The sequence below is a fragment of the Mesocricetus auratus genome, unplaced genomic scaffold (assembly GCF_017639785.1).
Source record: "Mesocricetus auratus isolate SY011 unplaced genomic scaffold, BCM_Maur_2.0 Super-Scaffold_100676, whole genome shotgun sequence".
Lineage (NCBI taxonomy): Eukaryota > Metazoa > Chordata > Mammalia > Rodentia > Cricetidae > Mesocricetus > Mesocricetus auratus.
In genome coordinates, this window is record NW_024429266.1 from 33894976 (window position 1) to 33913458 (window position 18483).

General features: G+C 42.3%; 1 long non-coding RNA gene across 1 annotated transcript; it reads right to left on the bottom strand.

Moving 5' to 3' along the window:
* Positions 1–1174: 1174 nt before the first annotated feature.
* LOC110341091 lies at positions 1175–18270 on the bottom strand. Its single transcript, XR_002382980.1, has 3 exons — positions 18157–18270; positions 8470–8552; positions 1175–1242 (listed from the first exon to the last, which is right to left on the bottom strand). It is a non-coding gene; the product is annotated as an uncharacterized LOC110341091 (long non-coding RNA).
* Between the last annotated feature and the right edge of the window lie 213 nt (positions 18271–18483).

Below are 18483 nucleotides of genomic sequence, written 5' to 3' on the forward strand. Positions count from 1 at the left end.
TGGTGCACAGACCAGGTTTCAGGATAGCCAGGCTTAGGCAGTGAAGGAAACAATCAAAAAACAGAAAGTTGGTGAAAATGTATTTGAACAAGGGGGCCATGTTCCAAGCAAGCAGCAGAACTTGGCAGCTTTAGTCACATGCTTCTGGCTTTAAAGTCAAGCATAGAAGAAAGGGGTTATAAAATCTCCCTCCACAGCTAAGGAAAGCTTCTGAGGCAGGTGTGTGTCAGTGGTGTCCCTGTTTGGAGGCCTAGAGAGGCCATTTTGTAAAGCTATGAACATGAAGCCTAGATTGCCTTGGATATCCCAAGATGTTGGAGATGCCAGAGTTGTGGGATGCCTGCCAAGGAGAGCTGCTAACAGTGAGTGGAGCCATCCCAAGAGGAAGAAGAGTGCTGCAGTCAACAAAGCTGAACAGAGCTGGAGGTCTGAAGAACACTTCGACATCAGACTTGGAGACGCAGAGTTTGGAGCTTGCCCAGCTGGTTTTCAGTCTTGCTTTGGCCTAGCATTTCCTCACTGTGCTTCCTTTCCTCTCTTTTGAAACAGTAATGTGTATTGTATGCCATTGGGATATATATTGGAAGTATTTGATCTGCTTTTTTATTCTAATTTTACAGGGTATTGCAGTTGAGAGATTACCATGAGTCTCCAAAGAGATTTGAACTTTGAACTTTGAAACATTGTTGAGACTTTGATAGGTTGTAGGGACTTTTAAAGTTGGACTGAATTCAGTTTTGCATTATGATATGGTTATAAGCCTATGGGGCCAGGGGGTGCAATGTGGTGGTCTGAATAAAAGTGGCCTCCATAGACTCATAGGGAGCAGCATTATTTTAAAAGAATAGGATTGTGGCCTTGTTGGAATAGATATGGTGTTACTGGAGGAAGTGTGCCACTGGGGGAGGACTTTGAGGTTTCAAAAGCTTAAGTCAGGCCCAATGACTCTTTCTCTTCCTGTAGCAATCTCAGCTGCTTCTCCAGCACTGTGTCTGCCTTCCACACAATAATAGACTAAACCTCTTAACTTGTAAGCCAGATTCAATTAAATGTTTTCCTTTATAAGCATTGTGCTCATGGTGTCTCTTCACAGCAATAGAACACTAAGACACCATGCTAACATTGAAATAACCTTCTATGATGTAGTCAAGCCATTATTTCAATTAACACCTACTTGTGGATTGGAAACCTGAGCTCCATATGTCCTTCTCCTCAGTCAAATGCCACAACCTTCCTTCTCACCTGGAATCAGAGTGAACACTTAGTCTCAATGCACCAAAGTTGTGTTCATTTAGACAGATGCTACAGTGAGCCAAATATACTCATTTAAACATCAATAAGCCTGACCTCCAACTGAGCTCATTTGTGCAGAGGTAGGCAGGATGGATTTGAGGAACATCAGGGAAACCTGCTAGCTTTCAGGATGCTATTAAAGAGCACCAGCCTTCCACCAACCGTCCCTAAATGTGATCACTTTCAATTTGCTCAATTTGGCAGGTAAGTGATTCACAGATCTGAGGCTCTGAACAAATCATAACAGGAATTCCAATGTTGCAACATTCCAGCAGGAGCTGAGAGCATACAGTCCCACAGCACCCTGAACAGTTAGCCTGAATCTGTTGGGGCTGGGTAGTGTACTGGCACCCCAAACCAGCAAGATCTGCTTTTGTCACAAACTGATCACAATATGTTGCTAGGCTATTGATTTTTCTTCATTTCTATACTTCATTTAAAGGCTTGAGAATGTCCACTGTATATAATACCACAACAGAACAGAATATAAAGTCAATTCCCCAGTTAAGATGCTGATTAAACTTATGTACACTCAGGTAATCATTAGTTGGTTCAGAGATAGAGGTTTGGTCTTAAATTAGATCATTAGTGTTCAGAAAGCCAGTGTTTATATGGATTTCCACAAGAATATTTAGGTTTCATGACATTGCAAAACACAGGCTCAGTAAACATTTTCATTAAAGCACTTTATCAGGCAGAGTTCCTTTATAACCTAACAAATGAGTAACACTAGAACTAATGAATGTTCTATCTGTTTATCTTGCTACAAACATTCATCATATTAAAATAATATGGTGGGGAGAGAGAGAGAAGTAACATACTGCTTACCTGGATTTCCTTTGTGTAATAGCTAGGAGCTGGGTTAAGTATTCTTCTGTGTGTTACTGCATTAATTTGTATACATTCATAAAAGATAAAAATGATATTACTACTATTGAGCCATCAGAATATGGCATGTTAAGTAATTTGCCCAAGGTCACATACCTAGCAAAAACTGAATCAAGATTTGGCTTATCCTAAAGCCCATATGCTCTTCTCACACCACTGGGCAGTCTCTCACACAAAATGACCCAAAACACATTATAAGCGAGAAAGGGAAGAATCCACACAATTATTTGTGAGGTCTAGACTCTAGAGCACTCACCTTTACAAGAAATAAATCATGTTACCACATTGATCCATGCCAGAGAGTTAATTTCTCGTTTATTCATTACACAAAATAATCTAATTATTTCAAGCCACTAGAGATCACAGAATCACTGCTTCAGTACGCTACACTGTTCACTAGTAACCTTAAAATCTAGCCCAAAGTCTTAGGTTATTTGTGGAAAGCCCATAAGCATAGTAATCCAGGTGAATTCACCCACTGCCTGCTGTAAAATAAGGAGTCTCTTCCTACTCAAATCCAAAAATTTCATAGACTCTAAACAGCCTATATTTGTGATGTTCTCCAACTTTTCTCAAAAGAGCTATTATGTCAGTTCTACTTACCTCATCCAGAAAATGGGATGAGAGGGGGAGGAAGAGAGGGGGAGGCATAAGGAACCAAGTGCTAGAGGGTTGCATGTGTATAATTCACTATTTATTTTTCCCTGTGTTGATGTTTAACCATCCCTAATAGACTCCACAAATGCTTTCCACATCCAGTTTCAATGGTCTATTTGCTGCCTAGTATAGCATATAATCTTTTCCAAAAGAGGTATTGATCTTGTTAAGTCTCCCCATCATCTAGACTTTAAGCATCCCTCAGCAGCTTCGTTCCTGTAGACAAGCCACATGATGTTTTTTACAGCTGCCCATTAGCAATTCTGAGAGCTTCCTGCTGCAATGGACCAGGAGGTAGGGGGATAACGGTATACTGTGGCAAACATTTTACATATGTTTTCTCTTATGAGCCTCACAATAGCCTTATGGGCAAAGGATCATTAGTCCCACCTTATGTCAAGCATAATATGTTATCCCTCTGCAGAGTAGGGAAACTGAGGCTAAAAACGGTTAAGTACATGATGCAGATGTTCTTCAGTATTGACTCCTCCCTTCTATCATTTCTCCCCTTGTTGCCCATCACACTCAGGGTTTGTTCTGGTAGGGAGGGGTCATTGGTTTGTCTGTCTCGGTTTTTGTTTTGTTTATGCTGCTGTCTTACTATGTAGCCCTGGGCTAGCCCAGAACTTGCTATGTAGAGCAGGCTAACCACCAACTCACAGAGGTCCACCTGCCTCTGTCTCTCAAGTCTTGGGCTTAAAAGTGTCTACCACACCCAGCTGTCTTTTTCCTTTTTTAGAAATCATAGAGAATTGAGTGGTTGGTTATGTATTTCCTTACTTGTCACCAGGGACAGCATCTAACTGTGCTGGGAATTGTCCAATGAGAAATGAAATATCAGGTAAAGGACCATTTTGTCACTTCACACAGAGCTGAAATTTAAGATCCTAAGCCTATGTCTAACTGTCCTAACCAAGTGCTAAGTGTGCGCTCTCTCTCTCTCTCTCTCTCTCTCTCTCTCTCTCTCTCTCTCTCTCTCTCTCTCTCTCTCTCTCTCTCTCTCTCCCCTCTCTCTCTCTTTCTTAAACATATGTCAAGTACTTTTCCAGCTTCTTACTCCTACCTGTTGCTATGCCTTCTCTGCCATAATGGCCTCTCTCCCTTTATTCCCCAAGTTGCTTTTTGTCTGGATACTTTTATCACAGCAACAGAAAAGTAACTAATGCAATTGGTTTTCCTCTTTCTGTTCTTTCTATACCTCTTTAACTACTTCTCAGGGATGAACTTGTATTAAAGTTACTCATGCACATTTCTCTTCTCAACTAAGCTAACAAATACACAAGGCCACATCTTTATCTATGCTGCCACCCCTCTGCCTCCTCCAACTCACAGCAGTCAGAACATTACCTCACAGAAAGTGGGTCCCCATGGCATATTAAATGAATAGACTCGACTATCATCTCAGGCATCCATCCTCAATGTGAAGTCATTGAAGATAGAGAACAAAGAAATGCTTCAACTCAAAACTACAACCCTGTCCAAAGGCATGATGAAAAGGGAAACTGAAGGTGAACAATTACCACTCAGAACACATGTTTCTAAATAAAACCAAGCATTTAGATGCTGTCAGAGTACGGTTGCCAATCCTACAGGCCATCTTCCATGGGAAGAAGCCAATTCCCTATGAAGTTCCTCCTAAGGAATGAGCTTGTATCTCCAGTGCACAACAAATGGGGTATGGGAGCTGCCAACAGAATGCCCTACAGGGCCCTGATGAAATGGGATGCAGAGGAGTGCGCTTTTTTGATACAAAGATCTGTGCATGTGTTGATTGACAGGAGCAGGGAGGGGTATCGGGTGGAAGCCAGAGGTCCTGTGAGCCTGCTGGATGTGTGAAAAAACTAATGAGAGCATTGAGCAAGTAGAGCTGAAGAGTAATGAGGTAAAGGGTTAAAGGCAAACTTGTCTCTTGCCCTTTGCCCAAGAACAGCTTTCTCTGCAAGGTAATTCAGCTGTCACTCCTGAGAAAGCGAGATACCCCCAAAGAAAACCTGCTTCCTTGCCCTGTGCTGCTGCTGTCAGGGAGAATGCTCGAGGCCTTGAGAGGAGCAAAGACCAGCTTGCTGTCTTTTTATGACTCCAGAAACATAGCATGTCCATGGTAGAGGGGGAGGAGGAACCAATAGGGGAGCAGACACCACCCTCACCCCCCTCGACATTCACGCGACCCGATTGTGTCAGCGCCACTTGTCCCCCCATCTGTCACAATGTCAGTTCCTGCTGGGGTCCCGGGATCCACAGAGGTTGCTCCATGTGTCGCCCCATTTATCTTTGCAGGCGGCAGCACTGATGGGTTTGACAGTTCTATTTGTTATCCTGCAAAGCAGGGTCTCCACTCCTCAAAGCAAAGGGAAGAAAAGTCAGGCATGTAACAGAACTGAGACAGAAATAGGCACTGGGAGAAATTTAGAGGAGGTCAGTAATGTTGGCATCATCTTATGGAGATGAGAGGAAGAGGCAGGCAACTGGAAAAGCAAGCCCTGTACTGTGACTTCTGGGGGATGGCTGAGGTGGTATGTGTGCATGGGTGTGCATGAAATATATGTATGTGTATGTATATAATCAACACTATCATATATAAGCAACATGGCTACCAGATGACAATGATTGACTATTCTCCCTTTGGTGCCACTATGGTTTCTGGCCACCATAGTGGCACTTCCCTCCCATCTTCTATGTGACATGCCTTCAAGGAAGGGCTTCAAAGAGGTGCAGGTTTTCTGTCTGTTGACCCCGCAGGATGTGCTATTATGTTATGACTTTCATCATAGTTGGTACTCAGAATGCAACTCTATGGGATAGATGTTGGTCCTGATAAACACCAAACTCTTGCTATGGCACAAGTCCTCTACATATTCAGCAAACTGCCCCCAGAAAGTGACAATAGAGTCAGACAAATGATATTCTACACTAAAAACAGACATCATGACATCATATGGAGACTAGACTCAAGACAGGGATATGGCCCTGCTCTCTCAGGAGGGATACTGATACAGTGGCTGGTGGCTGTATGTGATTATGACCCCTCTGTGTGGTTACATTTGGGGTGTCATTTAGTATCTGTAACTACCCTATAAAGTAAGTATAATTACATCACTATTTTATTGAGTAAACTGAAGTACAAAGTGTGACTTGCCCAGTGTCTCGCAGCATGTAGTGGGCCTGGGCTTTGAACCATATCTAACCCTTAAGCCATTAGTCAAAAGAATACATTGCTTTCCAGAATAATAACTAAATAAGCACAACTCCATCCCTCATCTATAGTGACAAACCATCCTAATTTGCCCCAACACTCATGTGTCCCAGGTGAGTCATCCATCCACAATATAATTCAACACACACACACATACACACACACACACACACACACACACACACACACACACACCTGAATGTTTAGAAACTCATGAATACACTAACATATCCAGGTTATTAATGTTCTGTTTCTGCTATTAGGAAAGAACCCAGGCCCAGATAGACCTTGGGGTTTTCATACAATGTGACCTCTTTCTCTTAGCTTCCCCTTCTGTGGCATCTGGTATTAAGCCTGGTTGTGCTGCTGAAGGACACAGAGACTTGTAACTGAGGGCCACCAAACACTATCATGACAAAACACATTATTATTACTTATAAAATTGTCAATACTTTCAACATAGTAAAAATGGCAATCTTGCCAAAAGCAATCTACAGATTCAATGCAATCCCCATCAAAATACCTGCACAATTCTTCACAGACCTTGAAAAAATAATACTCAAATTTATATGGAAAAACCAAAGACTCAGGATACCCAAAATAACTCTGTACAATAAAGGAACTTCCGGAGGCCTTACCATCCCTGACTTCAAGCTCTATTATATAGCTATAGTCCTGAAAACAGCTTGGTATTGGCACAAAAACAGACAGGTAGACCAATGGAATCAAATTGAAAACCCTGATATTAACCCACACACCTATGAACACTTGATTTTTTAAAAAGAAGCTAAAATTATGCAATGGAAAAAAGAAAGCATCTTCAATAAATGGTGCTGGCATAACTGGATATTGGCATGTAGAAGACTGCAGATAGATCCATGTCTATCGCCATGCACAAAGCTTAAGTCCAAATAGATCAAAGACCTCAACATAAATCCAGCCACATTGAACCTCTTAGAAGAGAAAGTGGGAGGTACCCTTGAACAAATTGGTACAGGAGACTGCTTCCTGAACATAACACCAGTAGCACAGACAGAGATCAACAATTAATAAATGGGACCTCCTAAAACTAAGAAGCTTCTGTAAGGCAAAGGACACAGTCAGCAAGACAAAAAAGGCAGCCCACAGAATGGGAAAAGATATTCACTTACCCCACATCTGACAGAGGGCTGATCTCCAAAATTTACAAAGAACTCAAGAAGCAAGTCTCCAAAGCATCAAAGTATCCAATTAAAAAGTGGGCTACAGAACTAAGTAGAGAATTTTCAATAGAGGAGTCTAAAATGGCCGAGGGACACTTGAGAAAATGCTCAATATCCTTAGTCATTAGGGAAATGCAAATCAAAACAACTCTGAGATACAATCTTACCCCTGTCAGAATGGTTAAAATCAAAAACACTAATGACAGTTTATGCTGGAGAGAGAAGAACACTCCTCTACTGCTGGTGGGAGTGCCAACTTGTACAGCCACTTTGGAAATCAGTATGGAAATTCCTCAGGAAAATGGGAATCAGTCTACCACAAGACCCAGCAATTCCGCTCTTAGGCATATACCCAAAAGAGGCACATTTACACAACAAGGACATCTGTTCCACTATGTTCACAGCAGCATTATTTGTAATAGCCAGAACCTGTAAGCAGCCTAGATGCCCCTCTACTGAAGAGTGGATAGAGAAAATGTGGTACATCTACATAGTACTACTCAGCAGACAATGGGATCTTGAAATTTGCAGGCAAATGGATGGCACTAGAAGAAACCATCCTGAGTGAGGTAACCCAGTCACAAAAAGACAAGCATGAGCCTTCATCCAATGGCTGAAGGAAGCAGAGGCAGAAACCCACAGCTAAACAGTGAACTGAACTTCTGGAACCCAGCTGCAGAGAAGAAGTGGTGAGCAAAAGGCTGGAGACTTGGTGGGTGAAACCCACAGAAACAGCCGACCTGAACAAGGGGGAGCTCATGGACCCCAGACTGATAGTTGAGAGGCCAGCACAGGACTGATCCATATCCCATGAACATGCGTGTCAGTAAGGAGGCTTTGGCATTCTTTGGGGCCTTGGGCAACAGACCAGCATTTATCCCTGGCATCCAGATGAACTTTGAGAGCCCATTCCATGTGGAGGGATGCTGTCTCAGCCTGAACATGTGGGGGAGGGCCTAGGCCCTGCCCTGGATGATATGACAGACTTTGGAGATCCCCCATGAAGAGCCTCACCCTCTTTGGAGAGTGGAGTGGGGGTTGGGTGGAGGGTTGGGGGAGGGTTGAAGGAGGCAGGGGAAGGGGGAGAGTGAACTGGGATTGACATATGAAGCAAACTTGTTTCTAATTTACATTTTAAAAATAAATAAATAATAGAAAATTATCACTACTTGTCCAATAAAATGCTGTTTGATGTTAAAAGGCAGCCAGCTGTGGTTAACAAGTAATCAGACATACTCTTTTTGTGGCTCCTTTGATGATTCCAGATGAACGTACGACTCTGATATGGGGGCCGGAGAATCCTACAGAATGGCTGGTACCTAAGAAAGGCAGAGTTATTGACACCATGCTTGACCAATGTTCTATAACAAGTAGAATTCCAAAGGCTTATAGTAAAGGATCACAAGCATAAATGAAATGATGGGAACAGCACCTGCCTCCAGAGCAGATATTCTAATGGGTGTTTGTCATTAAGCTTTTATCACCATTGTTATTATCAATACTAAAACCATAACCATGTTGTTTCACCCTGATCTTACTTAGGCCAATGTCATTGACAGGACACAAGTCATCATGAGTATAGTAACTGCTATTCTTGGCATCTGTCTGCATCCAAACCTTAAAGTGAGGCTTCACATATAGAAGCACTGAGCTCTTCCATGCAGATGAGGAACTATCTTGAGTCAGTCAAGCTGGCTTGTTCAGTGTCACTCAGCCAGCAGCAGGGTCTGGGCCCAGAGGCTTCTCCTGCCAGAGTTCAGGCACTCTTTTCAAAGCCACCAAACAAACAGAGCATTTCCCTACTGACTCAGTTCAAGCTAGTGTAGCCTGCAGTGCAGAAATGCTAACCACTGTCTTGGAGAGTATGGATTTTCAAATTTCAAAGGGACAAACACAGATAATGGACCAGATAATGTGACGATCCACAGGTTTGCCTTCTCCCAAACTCCATGTAAGCCTGAAAGGGCTTCAGTGGGATGTGGCCAGGGACCATCCTCAAAATTTCTTCATCTCTGGAGCTTGTGGTGGATAAAAGCTGCCAAAGATTCAAAGTTCCTGTGCCCCTGTACATCACCATTCTCCATGTGCCTGAAGGGCCTTCCTCCACCAGGCTATGCTTAGGTCTCCCTGATGGTGTCCCTCCCTGCTTAGAAGACTGGACTGAGGAGAAGCTGAAAGAAGATCACAAAATGGGCCCACGGTTGACTGATAGACTGACCATTATTCTCTGACTGGGATGGAGCCTCAGCTGTCCCCACCACTGCCACCTGTCAAGATGTATTCACCTCTCTGGTTCTGAAGCAACCACCTGACTGGAAAATGGAGCCCAGGAAGCCTATCACTTAGACATCTCCTTAGAAGTGGATCTTTCCCTGGACTGAATAAAAAGAATGTCACTTATCTCATGAGAATGTGCCATATATTCATATTCATGCTGTCATGTGGTTCTGTGTCTTTCAAATGACTTTGATATGGCCCAACATTTACTCAAAGAGAAAAATTTTTCCTCGTCTCTTTACCTATTTATTTTTTCTTTTACTTATTGAACATGTGGTGTGTGGGCATGTTGTGTAGGTGCACATGTGTGTGGATACACATACATGTATGTACACATATATTTGGAGGTCAGAGAACATGTGAGACTCTGACAATCTTTTTTTCCCTTTTTAGGCAGGATCTCTCACTGGTCTGGAACTAGCTAAGTGTGCTAGGCTGACTCAACAGTGATCCCCAGGGATCCTCATGTGTCTGCCTGCTCAGGAGTGAGGTTACAAGTGTACACACCACGCTTGGCCTCTTTTTTATTATTGAAAATGGATTTTTTCATACAATATATTATGATGGCATGGCTTTTAAAAATAGTGGTTCTGAGGATCAAACTCAGGTCCTCATCCTTGCAGGCAGGACAAGAACTTTGCCAGCTGAGCCATCTCCTCCACCCTTTGAATCTTTCTTTTTAAAACTCACCAAAAGTCCTCTGCAATTGTTTTTCTTTAGTTTTGGGGAAACTAATAAAAATGTGGTATAAGGGATTGGTCATTGAATAACATTATTCTCGTATTATCACTGGGGACATAGAAGTTTGTCAGCAAATATTCATAAGATATCCTCTTAAAGCATATATTCTTCCAAGCATGCTTTGTGTGAGTATTCCCCAAAGCTTACCAAGCAAGGAACCAATAAAGTAAGATGTCCCATCCCATCCCTCCTTTAACAGCTGCTAGCCCTGTGGACCAAGACAGTGGGGGTGGGGGTGGGGAAGCTGCTAAGTGCACATCTACTTGATCAGTTTCAGACCTTGGACTATGGTGGTGTTTGAGCTTCACCAGTTCCTGAACTGGAAAGAAATGTGATGTGACAGGGAAAAATAACTATTCATAGGAGCAGAAAACTATCATCTATTTTTTTTAAAGTGCTCCTAAAATAACAGTGGAAATTCCACTCAGTGAGGGGCACAGAAGACAGATCCAACACCTACACAAAGCCCCTGACCACGGAGACAACAGAACACAAACACAGTGCTTACCTGGGGGTGGCAGGGGGCAACATCACCAAGGTCAGACCACATACTGCTGGAGGTACCTCTGCCCAATCATCTCAGGCTTGCTCAGAGCATCTAGCCATCTAGCTCAGGTCCATTGGACTTGAAGGAGACTTTGGGTTCATGTTCTCTACCTACCACATTGAGTCACACACTTTCTAAGCCTCCATTTCTTCAAATGTAAAATGAAATCCGTATCTCTCCCTCAGACTTCTGAGAATTGTTGCAGAGTTTGATCTTTTAAATTATAAAACTGTGTAAAAGCCAAAGGAAATTACCTTCCTCCACTGCAACTGGGGAACTACACAATGGCTTCTCAGTTTGGGGACAGATACAAAGTAGTTTACATTGACAGACAGCCCACGCTCCCCTCCCTAGAATGAGGGGGATAAGAACCCTGGATGCCTTCCTGTGTTACGATGTGTATTATCAAACCTACTAAGCTGTCTGCAGGCTGTGCATTGTGCCGCAAGTTCCCAGCTTTTGTGAGCTGTCACCCATGCTAGGGTAGGCTTTGGTGATTCAGCTATTTTTAAGTAATTTCTGTTTCTATAAGTGACCCCCTCACCCATATTCCTGTGAGTAACCTTAGTAATTGGTTCACCAAGTTGGGCATGAGTGGGGTAATGCATTGGATGGCTACATGGTGAGATCCCGGAAGGAATATAATTTGACCTGGAGATCACAGAGACAAGTAACAATACTGCCTGTGGATAAAATGACTATGTCACTGTTTCCCATTTTGTTTTTTATAGAGAACACAGAAAATCATGAAAAGAAAGAAGAAAAACTGGGGACTGTGGAAAGTCAGGAAATAGCCTTAAAGTGTTCTGGATACTGATTCAGACTAGAGTCTCATAGATTTCCTCCACTGTAGCCTACCCCAAGCCAACCTGCTGATCTTCCTTGGTTCCATCTTTCAGACAATGCATGTTCATTTTTTCTGAAACATTCCATTTCCCAGAGAAGTCCTTCAAAATAGCTTCAGGAAGTCCCTGAAACTGACTAGATCTACTAGGTCCCTCCCTTCTCAGGACTATATAAACAGAAAAGACTGCTGACAGTAGCTCTCAGATAAGCCAAGCTGCAATGAAGACTGGTGCCTGGAAGAGGTTTAGACAAACTGAGTCACTTGGAAAGGATTCTCCAACCTGCTGAGCTGGGTGAAGGCTATGCAATGTGCTCCAAGTTCCCAGTTTTTGTGAGCTGTCATCTATGCTGGAGTGGGCTTTGGTGATAACCTGTCTGAGTCATTTCTGCTCCTGTAAGTAACCGGTCACCCATATTCCTGTAAGTAACTCCAATAAAACTCATTGGTTCACCAAGTTGCACTTTGGTGGTATCTATTCTTTGATCTGTGGTAAGATCTTTGTCTAGTGTGAGTAAACATCTGTGTTGCATCTCCCTAGGAAAAGTCATGTCACCCAACAGCACCACTTAGCCATTGTGCAAATTCTAGATGTCATTCTAGGCTCCCCTCCATTATATCCAGTTAAATCAAATCCAGTGGACACCATGTGCCTACCAGTCCTGTTCTCCAGTCCTGTTACTGCTGTTTGGATCAATGAGGTTTGGATGTTATCACAGTTGGCTCAGTCATCAGAACTATCAGTTATTCTCTTCATTTTTGTTCACACAGAAACACCTCTGTCCCCATGCTCCACTGTCCCCTCTACAGAGAAAGTCTTTCCAACATCTAAGTCATTCCCTTCTCATTCTTAGACTTCCAGGACCCTCCCAAATCCACAGGCTATGCTCAGTGTTCCTCTGTGGTGCTGCCTAAGCAAACCCTCCCCAATATGCTCAAGAGCTGGTCTTCTGACTTACAAGACTATGAACTGTAGGGAGAGATCTTACATACCTGTAACACTGACCATGCCCATGTGGGTGTATTCACAGGTACCTAGAATGTACAGGGGATAAAAAGAGCTAGAGGGAGGAGACTCTCTCTCTCTTTGGGTTCCGGTTTCAGCCTGGAGAGCAGTGTGCAGACCTTTGGTTCTCAGCTTTCTTGGCTTCTCAAGTGAGTGAATTCTCCCTCAATAAAATATCATAGGACATTCCTAGTTTGTGTAGCTTAATATCTCCGAATTAATTAACATCTTTGAAGGGAAGCCCAGGCCTCTGGGTTTAGCACCTCAATAATGACTCTATCCCAACAGGTATTTGATAACCATTTGCTGGTCTGAATAGCTCCCAACTGCAGTGAATCTTGTTATTCTGATGAGATAGTCTGCAAAATCCCGCAAACCTTTTTCTTGTTTTATCCTAACCCAGAGGACACACCCATGTTCCCAGCCCATTGAGTTGGTGATGGACTGATGTGTTCCTAAACTACTGCCGAGAGTCCCCAGATGTACTCTCAGACTGGTCTAAATGTGTAATTTGTAAAGTGAAACTGACTTTTCATGCCAGCCAGGCTAGCCACCTTCTGAAGTCAGTGTCCACACTCCCAGATCTAGAAGGGAGTAAGTTTATGTAAATCAGACTGTGATTCATGCCTTCTGTTCTCCACCTCATCCCCTGGGGGTCAGCAAGCCTGTGTTATGGGTGGGCTTTCTCACAACCGTTTTCCTGACACTAAAAAGCCTATTTACACAAACATTCTATATAGCTGAAGTTATCCAAAACTAAGCATTTAAAAAACTATTTGTTTCTTTTTATAATTTTCATTTTGGGGGAATTTCAAGCATGAGAACATATGCTCATCATTTCCATCCTCCCTCTCCCCCTCCAACTCCTCCTATGTGACCCACCAACCCCTCTCTACATATGACCTATCCCCTCCAACTCCTCACAAGCCCCACCCACCACCCCTCTCTATGAATGACCTCTTTTATACTTACTATTGTTTTATGCACACACCCTACTGAGTTCAATTAGTGTTGCCTATATGTACATGTGTTTAGCATTGACCACTTAAGATTGAAAAATCTTTCATGGGTCTAAGGAAAACTTATTCACCCTTCTTCAGCAGCCAGTGATTACCTGTAGCACTTCATCTAGGCATGAAACCTTGTGAAAATTTCCCCTATCCACATTAACATAGCATATCAACTAGTACGGTCACTGTGTAGGTCTTGTGTAGACAATCAAATTGTTTCTTCTTCACTAATCCTAGAAGACATTATCTCAATGCAATTTTCCCGGCCCTCTGGCTCTTACACTATTTCTTCCCTTTCTGCAACAATGTTCCCTGAGCCTTTGCTGTAGGAGTTGTATTGTAGATGTCCCAAGTGGGGCTGAGTACCCTACAGTTGCTTATCCTCTGCATTTGGCCAGCTGTGGATCTCTGTAGTAGCCTTCTCTCTTCTACAAAACAGAAGCTTCTTTGATGAGAGATAACTGTACCTCCCCACGGGTATAAAGACAAGTGTTTAGAATACAGTTGGAAGCTATATTGACTTGGGGAAATTACAGTAATAGGGCCTCCTCTAGTTTTATGACACCTTCAGCTGAGGATTCTTGGCTAGGCTTATAGTACAAGGCTACAGTTTCCTCCTACTGATCAGGCTTTAAGATCAATTAGATAGAGATTGGTTACCCCCAAAATATAAATGTCATTATTGTACCACTGGGGAAATCTTGCCGAGCTGGTCATTGTTGTCTGCATGTTTTACAGCTGAGTAATATCACTGATTACTATTCTCCACTGGCAGCTTGCATCATACTTTTGACATGGTGAAAGCTAGCCCTAAGGAGGAGGCTTCTAAGTTAGTACCATCTGGATCCTGACTAAAGTGTTCAGTGTCTTCAACTTGAAGGGTCTTACCTTCAAGTTCTGGGAGGTAACCCAGAGCAATGACAGCATCCTATATTGTTTTGGAAGTCTTCTGGACACTTGACCAACAACTCAAAGGGAGGTATTCATTGTTGTTAATAGACTATGGCTCTTGGAGGAAGCCTTAGCACCCTCTGTGGGGTAACTCAATTTAAAAGCCCATTCATACATTAAAATGTGTGAAAACATTATATCCTATGTGTATTTTAAGGTTATATAAAACATAGCCATTAAGGTTTGGGAGTATTTGAAGTGTCACTTCCCTTGTTGGCTTTGATATTCCATAACTTTAAGAGGTATCATAATGCAGTAGGTTCCAAAAATGACCACAAAGCTCAATCCTCCCCTTGTATAAGCTCTTTTAAATGGGACTTTCAGCCCTCTTCATCAAAAAGGGTGCTCTGTTTCCCCTCCTCTTGAATATAGACTGTCCCTGATTTGTTTGCCCAATATAATTCAGTGGAAATGGCAATATGCCAGTGTGATCCGGGTTCTTTTTATTATTATTTGTTCTTCTCTCATATATTACATCCCAACCACAGTCTCTCTCCTTCCAGACCCCCTCTCCACGCCTCCTCCTCCCAGTTCCCCCATTACCCTCTCCCCAAGATCTACTCATCCTCCATTTCTCTTTAGAAAAGAGCAGGCCTCCCAGAGATATCAACCAAACATGTTGAGCCAGGTTCTCAGCAAACCTTTTATGCTGCTGTCACATTTTCTCTCACTCTCTCTGTGTCTCTATCCTCTTCTCTCTCTTCCTCTCTCCCTCATTCCCTTCTTCTCTGCTTCTCTCCTACCTGCCTTGCAAAGAAGCTCAGTCTAGCCGCCAAACAACGTGAGCCATATGGCCTTCTGCTTTATTAACCTGTTATCATGTAACAAACTATCTCAAACTTAGTTGCTCAAAACAATTATCATGTTGTGCCTACAAAGCAGCAATTTAAACAGGCCTAGTAGAGACAGCTCATTTCTGCTCTGTCTGGCATCTTCTGGGAAATCTCAAAAGCCACAGTGACTCAACCTTTGGGAATAACTTGGCATCTTGAAGCTGGGGTCATCTGAAGGTTTACTCAGTCATTAAGTTGCTCCTACATCTGATATTGAATCTGTTGTCAGCTGAGACTTCAGCTGGTCCATTGATTAGACTTTTAGCTGTGGCCTCACTATGTGGCTACTCAGTTTCCACATAGTATCATAGTGAGTTCCAAGAGCAACATCATAAACAGAATAAAATAAAATCTGAGAGTTCTCAAGGTTAAGCCTGGGAATTAATCAAGAATTGCTTCCCTTGTGTTATATTGGTCAAGGCAGTCACAGAGACTTGCAGATTCAAGAGAAAAAACAAAGATGAGGAGTTGGAGAGATGGTTCATCAGTAAGAGCACTTGCTGCTCTTCCAGAGGACCAAGTTCAATTCCTAGCACCCACATCAGACAGCTAACAAACATCTATAACTCCAAGACATCTTTTGGCCTCCATCGGAATCAGCAGGTATGAGTGCATACAAATACACAGACACATACACATAAATCTTTTAAAATAATTAAACATATTTTAAAAAGACATATAAATTTTAAAAGTTTTATGTCATTATAGAAAGAACACGTATGTGTATGTGGTAGGTAAGTGAGTAGGTGTATATGAGATCATCTTTAGAAAACCCTATATGCCATACCCCATCACTCTAGTAATAGTCAATGAACTCCCAGACCCATAATTAATACCATCCTAAATCCACTAGGCACATAAACGGATGCAACAGTCAACTGGCAATATTATTATAAATCTATGAGTAATCTGGTACTAGCTGTGAACTTGTGAGCAGCAATAAATGGTTGTCATGATAAGTTATTACTTTTGTGTGTGATTTGTTTCACACAAATAATCCTGGATCCACCAACCACTAATGAGAAAGCTGCTTGAACCTTAGTAATATAGTTTATGTCACAGGATTGCAGACTGCTAGCATTAAGTGACATAATGGGGTTTGTGTACCTAGTAAAGTGCTGGCACCTGTCAATGAATGTCCTCTCTCTACTCTTCCTCACACAGTCAAAACTGTAATCAAAGTCATGTTCTCATTACTCCCTGTGCTGAATAAACCAAGGTCACAGAACCTGAACTGGATGTCAATCTCAGTTTTTCCTTGCAGAAGGTGACATTCAAAAATAACTCTCCTTACTAATCAATTAAACTAAGGAGAATTTTTCAAAATCACTCAACTATTCCAGCAGAAAGGATAAAGGGCAGGACAAGAGGTGAACTGTATGATCCTCCTAATGAAAATTTCAAGGAGACTTGGTTTATAAACACAGCAAAAATCCATTCTAAACAAAAACATCAGCTTTTCACTGTGCCTTGGATATTAGCCAGCAACGAAGGAGAGATTGACCTGATTTAGGGTTGGTTGCACAATATGAAAAGTGATTTTTTTTCTCCTTTCCATAGACCTAGAGCTAATAGCTTTGTTTCTGTCCCTGATCAACAGCAGAGAACACTGGGTTTGTTCCCTTTAAAATAAGTGCTCAAGAAGAATCCTGCTTTTGGTTAACTTCACATGCACTTTGAAGCTGCCATTGACATAAACTCAAGCAAAATATGGAGTCCAAAATAAACACATCACACTGAGAAAATTCCAAATCAAAAGATGGTGCTCTTCACTGATCTAATTGCCTGGGACAGTACCAACATGGGATCATGTTTGCAGTCTTACTCAACCCAGGGCTTTGGGGAATGAATTCATTTTGACTTGCACAGTAGCTCTGTGTGGCAAATAGTGCAAGTGTTGACTCTCCACTTCCACAGGTGAGGGAATCTTATGGTTTAATCAGTTCACTGAATGGTGGCCATGGTTTCAAGGAGCACTCAATCTGAGGCATAAGTGAGAAATCCACAATATCGCTTCCTCCTGGGAATTTGAACTTGTTATTACTGGGATTAAGCCCAGAAACATATGAACAAAGCAAATTTATCTTTTGAAAAATCTGTGGGGATGGGTGGGCAAATTGAGGATGAACAGAACAGTAGATAGATGATAGATAGATTGATTGATTGATGATAGATAGATAGATAGATGATAGATATAGAGAGAGATAGTGAGATACTATATTCTTTAGGATGGGTTTTTGCAGTAGAGTTTTATATGTACAGAGGCCATGAAAATGGAAATGAAACTAAGAAGGGGAAAGAAAGGCTGGAAGAGCCGGGAAATTGGAGAAGGGACTGGAAGAAAGACAAGGTAGTTCACATTTTCTCTTACACAAATTCTACACCTAACTATATTGCAGGAAAGCAGAAGAGGGCTATTTGGGAAGAGGAAGAGGACAAGCAAGGAGGGAGATGCAGGGGTGAGGGAATAAGGGGTGTGACAAAAACAAGGTATAATGATGTGCACGTACAAAATCTCATAAAGAAACTGTTGTTGTATACCTTTTAAAAAGAAATTTTAAAACTGCCTCTTTTTCTTCTTTTTTATATAACATACTTCTTTATTGATTCTTAGGGAATTTCACATCATGCTGTTGTAGTTAGGGTTTCTCTTGACGCAACAAAACAACATGACCAAGGAGTAAGTTGGGGAGGAAAGGGTTCATTAGACTTACACTTCAGCATTGCTGTTCATCACTGAAGGAAATCAGGACAGGAACTCAAAACAGGGCAGGATCCCAGAAGCAGGAGCTGATGCAAAGACCATGGAGGGGAGCAGCTTACTGTATGCCCTGGCCTGCTCAGTCCACCTTCTTATAGAACCCAGGACCAGCACTCCAGGATGGAACCACCCACCATGGGCTGGGCCCTCGCACATTGATCACTAATTGAGAAAATGCCTTACAGCTGGATCTCAAGAAGGCATTTCCTCAGTTGAGGCTCCTTCCTCTGATGACTCCAGCTTGTGTTAGGTTGACACATAAAACCACCCAGTACAACTG